The sequence below is a fragment of the Dendrobates tinctorius genome, unplaced genomic scaffold (assembly GCF_039654945.1).
Source record: "Dendrobates tinctorius isolate UK_male_01 unplaced genomic scaffold, ASM3965494v1 ptg000189l, whole genome shotgun sequence".
Classification (NCBI taxonomy): Eukaryota; Metazoa; Chordata; class Amphibia; order Anura; family Dendrobatidae; genus Dendrobates; species Dendrobates tinctorius.
Genome location: NW_027361856.1, coordinates 8,257,581 through 8,270,663, shown reverse-complemented (window position 1 = coordinate 8,270,663; position 13,083 = coordinate 8,257,581).

Genomic DNA, 13,083 nt, shown 5'->3' with positions numbered 1-13,083 from the left:
GATCTCCGACTTGACCTGGGAAACTCCATACATAATTGATGAGAACCGAACTCGTATCCATTACTTTCACATATGTGTCCTCCTCATCCACTGACCCTGGAAGCCTCCCCTACAATTCTTCAGTACAATGGTACAGATCTGCCTGTACTGATGGTGGGGTTTCTGCTGGATAGCAGCATAGTCCTGCTCGAATGACTATTGGCTGCTCGAATCCTTGGCTGAGGGGTCTCCTGGAATCAGTGTACATATCCGGTCCCAATTTGGTCGATTGACTGTAAACTCATCGGCCAACTGAGCTGCCTGATCTGGGGCATGGGGTTTCTCTGGCATCCGGTCAGCTACACACTCTCAGATTTCTGGGATCATTTTCTCCATAAGTTGCTCAAGCATGATCACATCACAAAGGCCATGAGCAGAGTGCGCCAGACCACCGAGCCAGCGGTTGCAGTGTCGTCGGAGTTAAGGGTATTAGAATTTCTAAAACTGATTAAATAACGCAAGCCCTCTCCTCGCTTGTGGCCTGGATTCAGGCTACTTGTGTCGGTATGGGAGGGCTGGCTCCAGGTTTTCATGTGCCCTGGGCGAAAGAGCGCCCCTTTAACACATACCACAACTCATCATGCTCCGATACGGCAGAGAAATAGCAGTATAGTACAATGAAAAATACCTCACTTTTTACATCTCATGATGAGGCCCATCTATTTCTCCATACAGAATCATTGGTCCCATATAATGTTTGAAACAGTATATGATGAGCTCCACATAATGCTACAGTATATGTTGGTCCCCATGGATGAAGCTCCACTGTCTTATGGGCCCAAATAATGCTCCAAACATAATGGGCCCCATTTCTAATGCTCTAGTGTATAATGGGCCCTGTAAATGCTGCTCCAGTGTCTGATGTCCATCTTTGGAATGTTCCAGTGTATGGTGGGCCCCATCTATCATTCTCCAGAGTATAGTGCTCCCCAAAAATTGCTGTCCCAACATTGAAAACAATCAAATAAGTCTCCTCGCTAGGGAATCCCTGTACTTGTCTGGACAGGTGCTGTAGCTTGCTTAACAGCTCGCCAGCCGTTCTCACGCCCAGTATGGATTACACGTGATTGCACAAAGGTGAGAAAGGGTACCGTATCCCCAGATAACATGTATGGATAGCGTACACATTCAAAATATATGTCTCAGGAGGCAGGCTCAGACGGTGTTAGGCCCAGTATGGATTGCACGTGATTGCACAAAGGTTAGAAAGGGTACCGTATCCCCGGATAACATGTATGGATAGCGTACACATTCAAAATATATGTCTATACAGCATGAGGCAGGCTCAGACGGTGTTAGGCCCAGTATGGATTGCACGTGATTGCACAAAGGTTAGAAAGGGTACCGTATCCCCGGATAACATGTATGGATAGCGTACACATTCAAAATATATGTCTATACAGCATGAGGCAGGCTCAGACGGTGTTAGGCCCAGTATGGATTGCACGTGATTGCACAAAGGTTAGAAAGGGTACCGTATCCCCGGATAACATGTATGGATAGCGTACACATTCAAAATACATGTCTATACAGCATGAGGCAGGCTCAGACGGTGTTAGGCCCAGTATGGATTGCACGTGATTGCACAAAGGTTAGAAAGGGTACCGTATCCCTGGATAACATGTATGGATAGCGTACACATTCAAAATATATGTCTCAGGAGGCAGGCTCAGACGGTGTTAGGCCCAGTATGGATTGCACGTGATTGCACAAAGGTTAGAAAGGGTACCGTATCCCCGGATAACATGTATGGATAGCGTACATATTCAAAATATATGTCTATACAGCATGAGGCAGGCTCAGACGGTGTTAGGCCCAGTATGGATTGCACGTGATTGCACAAAGGTTAGAAAGGGTACCGTATCCCTGGATAACATGTATGGATAGCGTACACATTCAAAATATATGTCTATACAGCATGAGGCAGGCTCAGACGGTGTTAGGTCCAGTATGGATTGCACGTGATTGCACAAAGGTTAGAAAGGGTACCGTATCCCTGGATAACATGTATGGATAGCGTACACATTCAAAATATATGTCTCAGGAGGCAGGCTCAGACGGTGTTAGGCCCAGTATGGATCGCACGTGATTGCACAAAGGTTAGAAAGGGTACCGTATCCCTGGATAACAAGTATGGATAGCGTACACATTCAAAATATATGTCTCAGGAGGCAGGCTCAGACGGTGTTAGGCCCAGTATGGATTGCACGTGATTGCACTAAGGTTAGAAAGGGTACCGTATCCCTGGATAACATGTATGGATAGCGTACACATTCAAAATATATGTCTCAGGAGGCAGGCTCAGACGGTGTCAGGCACAGTATGGATTTGACGGCCCAGATTACACAGCGGAGGAGCAGGGAGAGGTAAAGATTGCAAATGCTGGGGCCCTGCCCAAGCAAGGGGGGCCCACTCGTGGGCGTCGGTACTGGCACTGGGCCCCTCATAGTACAGCGGTGTGTCTGACGGCGGGTGTGCACCACCACCGTCAGAGACACTTGATTGCACTATGAGGGACCCTGTGCCAGTGCCCGCGCCCAAGAGTCGGCCTACCCACCTGTCCAGGGCAACGGCACTCGCACGGTGTCGTGCGGTAGGTGGTGACCCCGGCCATGGGGGGGGAGGCAGCACAGTTAGGGAGTTTTAGAAAGTGGCATATGTTGATGTTGGACATTCAGCTGATGCAAAAGGCGAAATAGGTGAAGTACCAGGAAGAGGTGGACCAAAGCAAGCCATTTTTCTGTCACCCTATGTGTCATCAGGGGAAGGTGGGACAAAATCCTTGGAAACCCATGCGTGGTTCATTTTAATGAAGGTTAGATCATCCACATTTTGGGTTGACAGACGGGTCCTTTTTTCTGTCAGGATTGATCCAGCTGCACTGAAGACTCTTTCCGATAGCACACTTGCAGCTGGGCAAGCGAGCTCCTGTAAGGCATATTGTGCCAATTCAGGCCAGGTGTCCAGTTTAGCGGCCCAATAGTCAAAGGGGAATGACCTGTGTGGGAGAACATCGATATGGGAGGAAAAGTAGTTTGTTACCATAGTTGACAACTGCTGTCTCCTGTCACTTTCCATCGATGCAGTATTACCAGTTGTGTTAGCGGTATTTGAAAAATCAGTCCACAACATTGTCATGAAACCCCTGTCTCCAATGCCACTTCTGCTGTGTGCACCACGAACACCTCTGCCAAGCTGCCCCCCGGCCCGTACGGCTCGTGTGAGAACCATCACCGCTGCTGTGTGCTGGGAATGCCTCAAGCAACCGATTTACCAGAGTTGCTTGTTTATTAGCCAATATTAGGTCAAGGTTCTCCTGTGGCATGATGTTTTGTAATTTGCCTTTATAGCGTGGATCCAGGATGCTGGCCAACCAGTAGTCGTCATCGTTCATCATTTTGGCAATGCGGGGGTCCCTTTTTAGGATCTGCAAGGCATAATCTGACATGTGGGCCAATGTTCCCGGTGTCAATGATGCACTGCGAGTGCTGGGTGGAGGAGCACTTTCTGGCAAATCCACATCCCTCCAGTCACGCACAAACCCTGTACCAGACCTTGCCACGCCAACATTTTCACTTGCCCCACGAGATGCATCCTCCTCCCCTAAGTAATCATCCCCATCATCCTCCTCCTCCTCCTCTTCTTCCTCCACCTCGTCCAGGAGAGGTCCCTGAGCAGACAATGGCTGAATGTCATCAAGGATTCCCTCCTCCTCTTCCTCCTCATCAACATTGGCTGCAGACGCCTGCTCCTTAAGGTGCGTCAAAGTTTGCATGAGCAGACGCATAAGTGGGATGCTCATGCTTAGGATGGCGTCATCTGCGCTTACCAGCCGTGTGCATTCCTCAAAACACTGAAGGACTTTACAAAGGTCTTTCAGCTTCGACCACTGCACACCTGTCAACTCCATGTCTGCTCTCAAAGTGCCTGGCCGTGTATCCTCCCACAAATGCATTATGGCCTGCCTCTGCTCGCACAGCCGCTCCACCATGTGCAGGGTGGAGTTCCACCTTGTTGCAATGTCGATAATGAGGCGGTGGTTGGGAAGGTGGAGCAATCGCTGCAGCTTCTGCATACGAACGGAGTGTACAGGCGACCGGCGGATGTGCGCGCACAGTCTTCGCACCTTCTGGAGCAGGGCTGTTAACTCCGGATAATTTTTGAGGAAGCACTGCACCACCAGGTTCAAGGTGTGAGCCAAGCAAGGTATGTGGCTGAGTTTTGAAAGGGCTATGGCTGCCACAAAATTACGGCCGTTATCACTAACTACCTTGCCTGCCTCAAGATGTACACTGCCCAGCCATGACTCAGTTTGTCGCTTCAAGTACTCGGCCAGCACCTCGGCGGTGTGTCTGTCGCCCAAACACATCATCTGCAACACAGCCTGCTGACGCTTTCCACTAGCTGCTCGATAGGGGGACACATCGTGTGCAACAGTGGCAGCTGCAGATGGAGTGCTCGTACGACTGCGCTCTGTGGACGAGCTTTCGCTTCTGGAGGAGATGGAGGAGGAGGAGGGTCGAACGCCTACAGCCAACTGTTTCCTATACCGTGGGCTAGGCAGCACTGTTCCACCACCGCTGTCCCCTGTGGACCCTGCATCCACCACATTAACCCAGTGCGCAGTGATGGACACGTAACGGCCCTGGCCATGCCGACTGGACCATGCATCAGTTGTGAGGTGCACCTTTCCGCTCACTGACTGCTTGAGTGCATGGACAATGCGGTCTTTCACATGATGGTGGAGGGCTGGGATGGCTTTGCGAGAGAAGAAGTGGCGACTGGGTAGGTCATAGCGTGGTACTGCATAGGCCATGAGTTCGCGGAAAGCTGTGCTTTCCACCAACCGAAAGGGCATCATCTCAAACGAGATTAGTTTGGCAATGTGGGCGTTCAAACCCAGTGTACGCGGATGAGAGACTGAGTACTTTCTTGACCTACTCATAGTGTCTGGGAGGGTGAGCTGGACTTGAGAGCTGCATATGGTGGAAGTAGCGTGGACAGGGCGGACTGAGAGAGGGTTGATGATGGTGATGGAGTTGGTGTTCTTTCTGATGGCCTAGAATCAGTCTTTCGTTGATATAACAGTGGGATTCCCTGACTGCTGTGGTCTTGCAACGACACCTCAACATTTTCTGCTGTGCTAACCGGTGGGCTTACAGTGGGGGAAACAATGTTGCGTTGCTGACTACCTTCGTTGTGATCAGTTGCACATGTGGCACTTGAGGTTTGGTGTTGTGTCCACGCTTGCAAGTGCATGCTGGTTAAATGTCTAAGCATGCAACTGGTATTCAAATTTTTCAGATTTTTCCCTCGGCTAAAGGTCTTTGCACACTTCTTACAGATAACCTTGGCCTGATCATGAGGATTTTGTTCAAAAAAGTGTCACACTGCACTCTTCCTACTTTGGCAGACATTTTGCGGCCTAGCACGCTGTGATCTTTTGACCCTCTGGACAAGCTGTCCAGCAACTCTTTTGATGTTTGGAACCTGTCTTTGGAGTGCTCCGAGCCTGCCAGATAACAGCTGTTGCGATGTCGATGTCTGCTGTGGATGCTCCTCATCTGAGCTATTGGAAGCAGCACCCTCTTCCCCCAATGGATGCCAATCTGGGTCAACAACTGGGTCATCCATCACCTCCTCTTCTATGTCATGTGCACCTTCCTCTGTGTCACCGTGTATGGTGGTATAGTGTGCGGGAAGGGGCACCTGAGTCTCATCAGGGTCAGAATCTGGCTCTGTACACTGCGAGGACAATGTAGTGCTCTGAGTGAATGTACCAGCAGAATCATCCATCAGCGGCTGTGCATCAGTGCACTCCATGTCAGATTCATCTTGGCCTGGGTAATTCACCATTTCACTTGATAATCCAGGCATGGTATGTGAAAACAGCTCCATGGAGTAATCAGTAGTATGGCCTGCGTCATCCTTCAATCTTGGTTGTGGTGAAGGACACAAGGAAAGGTGTGGTTCATGAACATGAGCCTCCAATGACGACTCAGTGCTTTTACTTTTTACAACTGAAGAAGAGGAGGCGATAGAGCTGGAGGCTGAGTCAGCAATGTAAGACAAAACTTTTTCCTGATGCTCTGGCTTTAAAAGCGGTTTGCCAACTCCTAGAAAACTAAGCGTTCGAGGCCTTATGTAGCCAGACGATGACGCAGGCTCAACACCTCCTGCATTCGGTCCTATTTTGCTCTTGCCACTACCATCAGATCCACCACCAACACCATCATTACCAGCTGCCAACCCCCGCCCAATTCCACGGCCTCTTCCACCAGCCTTCCTCATTTTTGGTAGAAATGTAGACAAAATCCAACAAACTATATAGTATGTAAAACAAGGTGTCTATAGGACAGGGGAGATTTTGAATTTCTGCACACACTTTTGGACACTGGACACTGGATTGTGTGAGGCCCACTGATATCTGAGCGCTATGTGACAGGCTCGATGGCACAGCTGTGACCTAAGTGACTAGAGAATAAGTGAGATTTTGAATCTCTGCACACACTTTTGGACACTGGACACTTTTGGATTGTGTGAGGCCCACTGATATCTGAGCGCTATGTGACAGGCTCGATGGCACTGCTGTGACAAAAGTGACTAGAGGATAAGGGAGAGTTTGAATCTCTGCACACACTTTTGGACACTGGACACTTTTGGATTGTGTGAGGCCCAATGAATATCTGAGCACTATGTGACAAGCTCGATGGCACAGCTGTGACCTAAGTGACTAGAGAATAAGTGAGATTTTGAATCTCTGCACACACTTTTGGACACTGGACACTTTTGGATTGTGTGAGGCCCAATGAATATCTGAGCGCTATGTGACAAGCTCGATGGCACAGCTGTGACCTAAGTGACTAGAGGATAAGTGAGAGTTTGAATCTCTGCACACACTTTTGGACACTGGACACTTTTGGATTGTGTGAGGCCCAATGAATATCTGAGCGCTATGTGACAAGCTCGATGGCACAGCTGTGACCTAAGTGACTAGAGGATAAGTGAGAGTTTGAATCTCTGCACACACTTTTGGACACTGGACACTTTTGGATTGTGTGAGGCCCAATGAATACCTGAGCGCTATGTGACAAGCTCGATGGCACAGCTGTGACCTAAGTGACTAGAGGATAAGTGAGAGTTTGAATCTCTGCACACACTTTTGGACACTGGACACTTTTGGATTGTGTGAGGCCCAATGAATATCTGAGCACTATGTGACAAGCTCGATGGCACAGCTGTGACCTAAGTGACTAGAGGATAAGTGAGAGTTTGAATCTCTGCACACACTTTTGGACACTGGACACTTTTGGATTGTGTGAGGCCCAATGAATATCTGAGCGCTATGTGACAAGCTCGATGGCACAGCTGTGACCTAAGTGACTAGAGGATAAGTGAGAGTTTGAATCTCTGCACACACTTTTGGACACTGGACACTTTTGGATTGTGTGAGGCCCAATGAATATCTGAGCGCTATGTGACAAGATCGATGGCACAGCTGTGACCTAAGTGACTAGAGAATAAGTGAGATTTTGAATCTCTGCACACACTTTTGGACACTGGACACTTTTGGATTGTGTGAGGCCCAATGAATATCTGAGCGCTATGTGACAAGCTCGATGGCACAGCTGTGACCTAAGTGACTAGAGGATAACTGAGAGTTTGAATCTCTGCACACACTTTTGGACACTGGACACTTTTGGATTGTGTGAGGCCCAATGAATATCTGAGCGCTATGTGACAAGCTCGATGGCACAGCTGTGACCTAAGTGACTAGAGAATAAGTGAGATTTTGAATCTCTGCACACACTTTTGGACACTGGACACTTTTGGATTGTGTGAGGCCCAATGAATATCTGAGCGCTATGTGACAAGCTCGATGGCACAGCTGTGACCTAAGTGACTAGAGGATAAGTGAGAGTTTGAATCTCTGCACACACTTTTGGACACTGGACACTTTTGGATTGTGTGAGGCCCAATGAATATCTGAGCACTATGTGACAAGCTCGATGGCACAGCTGTGACCTAAGTGACTAGAGGATAAGGGAGATTGGATTGCTTTTAAAAAAGCAGTTTGCAGAGCAGTGGGTAAACAGCAATGCCAGCCTGTCAGGAAGCCTTAAAAGGCAGCCCAACAACCAACACCACTGATACACCACTATATAGCCTCCCCTTGCACTGCACACAGTGACTGGTGTGTTGTGCAGGCCAAATTGCTATCAGCAGCAGAAGCAGTTTTTTTTTCTTCTCAGCAGGACAAAAAAAAAAAATTGGGATTGCTTTTAAAAAAGCAGTTTGAGGCCCAATGAATATCTGAGCGCTATGTGACAGGCTCGATGGCACAGCTGTGACCAAAGTGACTAGAGGATAAGGGAGATTGGATTGCTTTTAAAAAAGCAGTTTGCGGAGCAGTGGGTAAACAGCAATGCCAGCCTGTCAGGAAGCCTTAGAAGGCAGCCCAACAACCAACACCACTGATACACCACTATATAGCCTCCCCTTGCACTGCACACACACTGACTGGTGTGTTGTGCAGGCCAAATCGCTAGCAGCAGAAGCAGTTTTTTGGTCTTCTTCCCTGCCTAACGCTCTCCCTACAGAATCAGCAGCAACCTCTCCCTATACTGAGATCGGCAGAAGTAAGATGGCGGTCGGCGTGCACGCCCTTTTATACCCCCTGTGACGCCCACCAAAGCAAGCCAATCACTTGCATGCCCTTCTGAAAGATGGTGGTGACCCGTGCCTATGTCATGACGTTGCCCACAGTGTCCGTGGATCCTGATTGGCTGAAAAAGAGCGCAAAACAAACTTTTGAAACGCGACTTTGGCGCGTAAGTCGCCGACCTCGTGGCCGACCTCATCCTAGGGTCGGGTTTCGTTTCATGAAACCCGACTTTGCCAAAAGTCGGCGACTTTTGAATTTTTTCGACCCGTTTCGCTCAACTCTATTGCTTACATATCTGCTGCAGAACTCCTACGGTCTGTGCCCTGTGCGCACTTGAATATTAGTACTTTTGGACTGGTTATTATCAGTGCTCTTCAGTCACTTAGGACATTTCCATATTGTGCTGAGTAGTGTTGAGCGACACCTTCCGATATTGGGAAATTTCGGATCTGATTGGATCGGACCTATACCCAAAAAGTATCTGATATCGCCGATTCCGATATCGGAAACCAATGCAAGTCAATGGGACAGAAATATCGGAATTAAAATAAACCCCTTCTTTCCTTGTAGGTTAATTCTACATGAAGGAAAACAACTAAGAATAATGTAGAATGTATTGGGGGAGGTGGAGGAGACATTAAAGGCATAGAGGTTTAGCCCAATCAAATGGAATAGCAGGAATTATTTTTTTTTTAAGACGTTCGGAGTTACAAAGATATTGACTATGTTAACTTTTTATATTTTGTCAGATATGTATGTGTGGCGTCCCTGAGGCTCAGTCGCCACAGAGGTACTGCACCTTCTCCTAAGGTGTAGTGCCCCACCGCCTAGGTAAGTTGGGAACTCCTTTCCACACTCCAACACCTGCATCCCACACACAAGATAGTTCAGCACTGATCACATTGCGGCTCATGCTTAGAGGGTAGCAGAGCACCTCTGGTGATTCCTTGCTTCGTTACACGAGATGTGCTGGGAGGTGGGTGGAGTGGAGATCCATATAAAAGAGTGGGAAGGTTTAGAATTGCAAGTCAGTCTGGGGTGAGTCCCAGAGAAGGAGAGCAGGCTGACAGAAGGTCAGTCTGACAGGAGGTCAGGCGAGAGGAGTTCAGTTCTGAAGTTAGTTTTGAGTTCAGTTTGAGTTCAGTTTAGAAAGAGTGCTGCAGCTGCCTCAGTGATCTGAGCCAGCTGGCACGGGAAAGAGAAGAGAAGGAGAAAGACGTAGAACTGCAACCTAAGTTTCCATAAGAGAGAGAAGGAACAGCGCAGAACGAAGAAGTAGGAGAACAGAGAGGAATTGTGGGTTGGAAGAGGAACCCTGCCTATAGGTTCTCAGCGCAAGGCCGGGGCCCGATCCCCGAGGTTGTATGGACACTTATGGTTCTGCAGCAGATACCGGTGGAGTAGTTGGCTGTGAATGCACTACTCCCATCTGAGACTTGGGACACAACAGCAAGACGGATAGAGAGCCGGGATCCAGGAGGTCCCTGATCGGGCTACAGCTGTCTGTCATAAGTAAGGTTCTAGGAACATCTGACAGGAGGAACTTCAGAGTAACCACGGTACTGGAGTTCTTCACACTAAATGGCACAATAGAGGAGTCGCTCAGGAAAGGCACATGTTGGCGGAATGTTGGAGAGGAGAACCCTGACTTGCCCGGGAGGTTGATTGAGTCTCTACCCCAGAGGACACGGCATGGAGGCAAGCACCAGTGGGTACCACGAACTGTGAGTAAAGCTTTGAAACTGCAAGCCCTGGTGTCCTCTATTCATTCGTCGCTAACACCTTCAACACTGCTACATCTGGGTACCAGCATCTATACCATTCTGCGCCTCTCCTCATCCATTGCACCTACACTGCCCTGGGACTACAGCTCCACCTGTGGGGAGCTACACCATCTTTGCTGCACCACACCATCAGTCTCAGTGGATCTGCATGCAGCGTTGGCTCAACATCTTACTTGCCAAACACCACGGGTGGAGTCACGAACTATCCATATAAACTATACTATTAACATCACCGCCATTAATATTGGGCGCCCAGGGCCACGGACCGGGTCACTGCTGCTGTGACACATCCCCCTGACACCGGCCCGGTACTGGGTACCCCGCTGCCCTGGGTGTGAGGGCGACCCAATTTTTGGCGTCACGAACAGGATGACGAGACCTGATACCATCGGGTTCTGTGCACCTAAAATTTGTGAGACTTTGAACTTTTGAAAATGTGCAGAAGGCCTGATTTAATAGACTGTAAAATGGACATTAGAAATGGCCGCTGGCGCGGAGAAGAAGGGCGTGAAGAGATGGGAGGTCCTAAGAAAAGACCGCGAAGAGTATTGGGCCTTCCCTGCCTGAATTACTATGTGACAGCGACCTGGCCCACCCCCCGAGGGGTTCGTATGCTGGCTTGGTACGGAGGCGCTGGAAGAAGACGCCGCCCCTGGAAGGAGCGGCAGAAGAAGCCAGTGGCGGGAAAGGGGTCGAGGCAGGAAGAAGAACGCCAGAATGCCATTTTGGAGAGTGAGGGAAGGAGGCCTGCGGAGCACGGGGAAATGGATCTCTCTGGCACCATGGCTGACAGCTCCAACCCGAACTCCGGAATGAACCGCCAGCAACTGGAAGCCGAAATTGCTGAATTGACAGCCAGTCTGCAGCTGAGGAAGGATGCCTTAGAGAAGCTGAGGCGGCAGCGCGCCTCGGCGGGGCCTACACCAGCGGTACCCTCTCCATCGGTGCCTGCCGCTACCACACCGGACTGTCCCTGGGCAGCGCTGATCTATACTTCTACCCTGACTGTATGGATAGGTGCCGCCTGCCCGAAGGAGTTACCGGAGGACCCGGGAGTGGAAGCGGAGCGCTCCCACCCGGACCTGACGCGGCTGCGCACGTCCCCGCAGAGACCCCTATGGATCCGGAGCCACCATCCGCTCCATCACCGCCAGCACCGGAGCAGAGGTCGCACCGCCCGGAGGCCCCAGGTATGTCGGATGTTCCTCCACCTGGGGAGGCCCTGGGGTGCACCGCAGTTGCAGCGGCTGGCCAGGTCGTCCTGGATCTGGTCTGGGACCGGGATGCTAGTGCCGTGGGTGAGGGCAGGTCCAGGGAAGAGCGGGAGAAAGAAGAGAGTTGGGCAGGATGTCGGGAGCAGAGGAAGAAGGCTGTGTTGGGCCCGGATCTGGCCCCGAAGGAGAGGGCCTGTGCTGGGCATCATGGTCCCCGGGATGCAGTTGGATGGGGGCAGGTGCTGAATGTAAACTGAGAGAAGGGGTTCGGATTTATTGCGGACCCCAAAAGAATCAGCAACCTGTTCTTTAACTGGCGGGACATGGAGCCCCATCTGAGGAGGGGGCATCCTGATAGAGACCTGCAGCCTGGGGAGTATGTGACCTTCACCCGGCATGAGGGACTCCGGGGGTGGTGCGCCCTGAATATCCGCCGTATTTCGGAGGAGTTTATTGAAAGGTACAAGCCAAAAAGACCTGTTGCTGCCCCTCCACCTACCGTTGCCACTCAGACGGCTCAGGTACCCGATCCTAGGAACCAGGCTGCTCTAGCATCACCTCCAGTTCGACAGCCCAGACCAAAGATCTCTGGATTGACACCTTGGGAGGAAGAATACCTGAGGATGGCCAACGATTACCTTGAATCTGGTAGCCGTTAAAAACTTTCCAAAATTTCCTGTTACCCAGGAGGGTTTGTTTGCACCAGTTGTGCCTTTTTCTGTTTTTGCTATTATGTTTTTGTTTCTATGGTAGCACCTTTTGTTGCCCTGTTTTGATTGGCAGCGTTCTTCAACTTTGAACTAGCGATCATGAACTTGGAGTGATCCAAAAACTTTTATTGTAAATAGTTGTGCCACTTTAGGTGCCCTTTCTTGGTTTTACATATAGAGACACTTTGCGAAAATAATGTTTTTGCATGGACACTTTTCGAAGATGATGTTTACCTCAAAGGACACTGCAAGAGATCCCGGCTGGGAGTGGTGTGAAGCACCTTACAAGAATAACTGTTGAATGTTTTACTGTGAAGTATTTGATAATGTGTTTTATAAGAGTATTAGTAACTGAGAAATGGCTTTTATAGAAGAATTAGGAATGTCTGATATAGAGATGAGTGATGTGAATAAAGAATTGAAAGTAGACAGGTGACGGACCAGGTACTTGCGGTCAGCGTCTTAAGTCTAGGAGAGACAGTGAAAGTAGAAAAATAAATGTGTATTAGAGAAGGAAAATGAGAGAAAATGTGTTACAGAGAATAGCACTTTGAATTGAGAATTGCACTTAGAATTAAACATTTTAGATAGAATTTAAGATAGAATTGTTTGTAACGTTCAAGATGAGTACCTCCTATACTAGGAAGATTAGTATAAGAAAAGTTTATTAT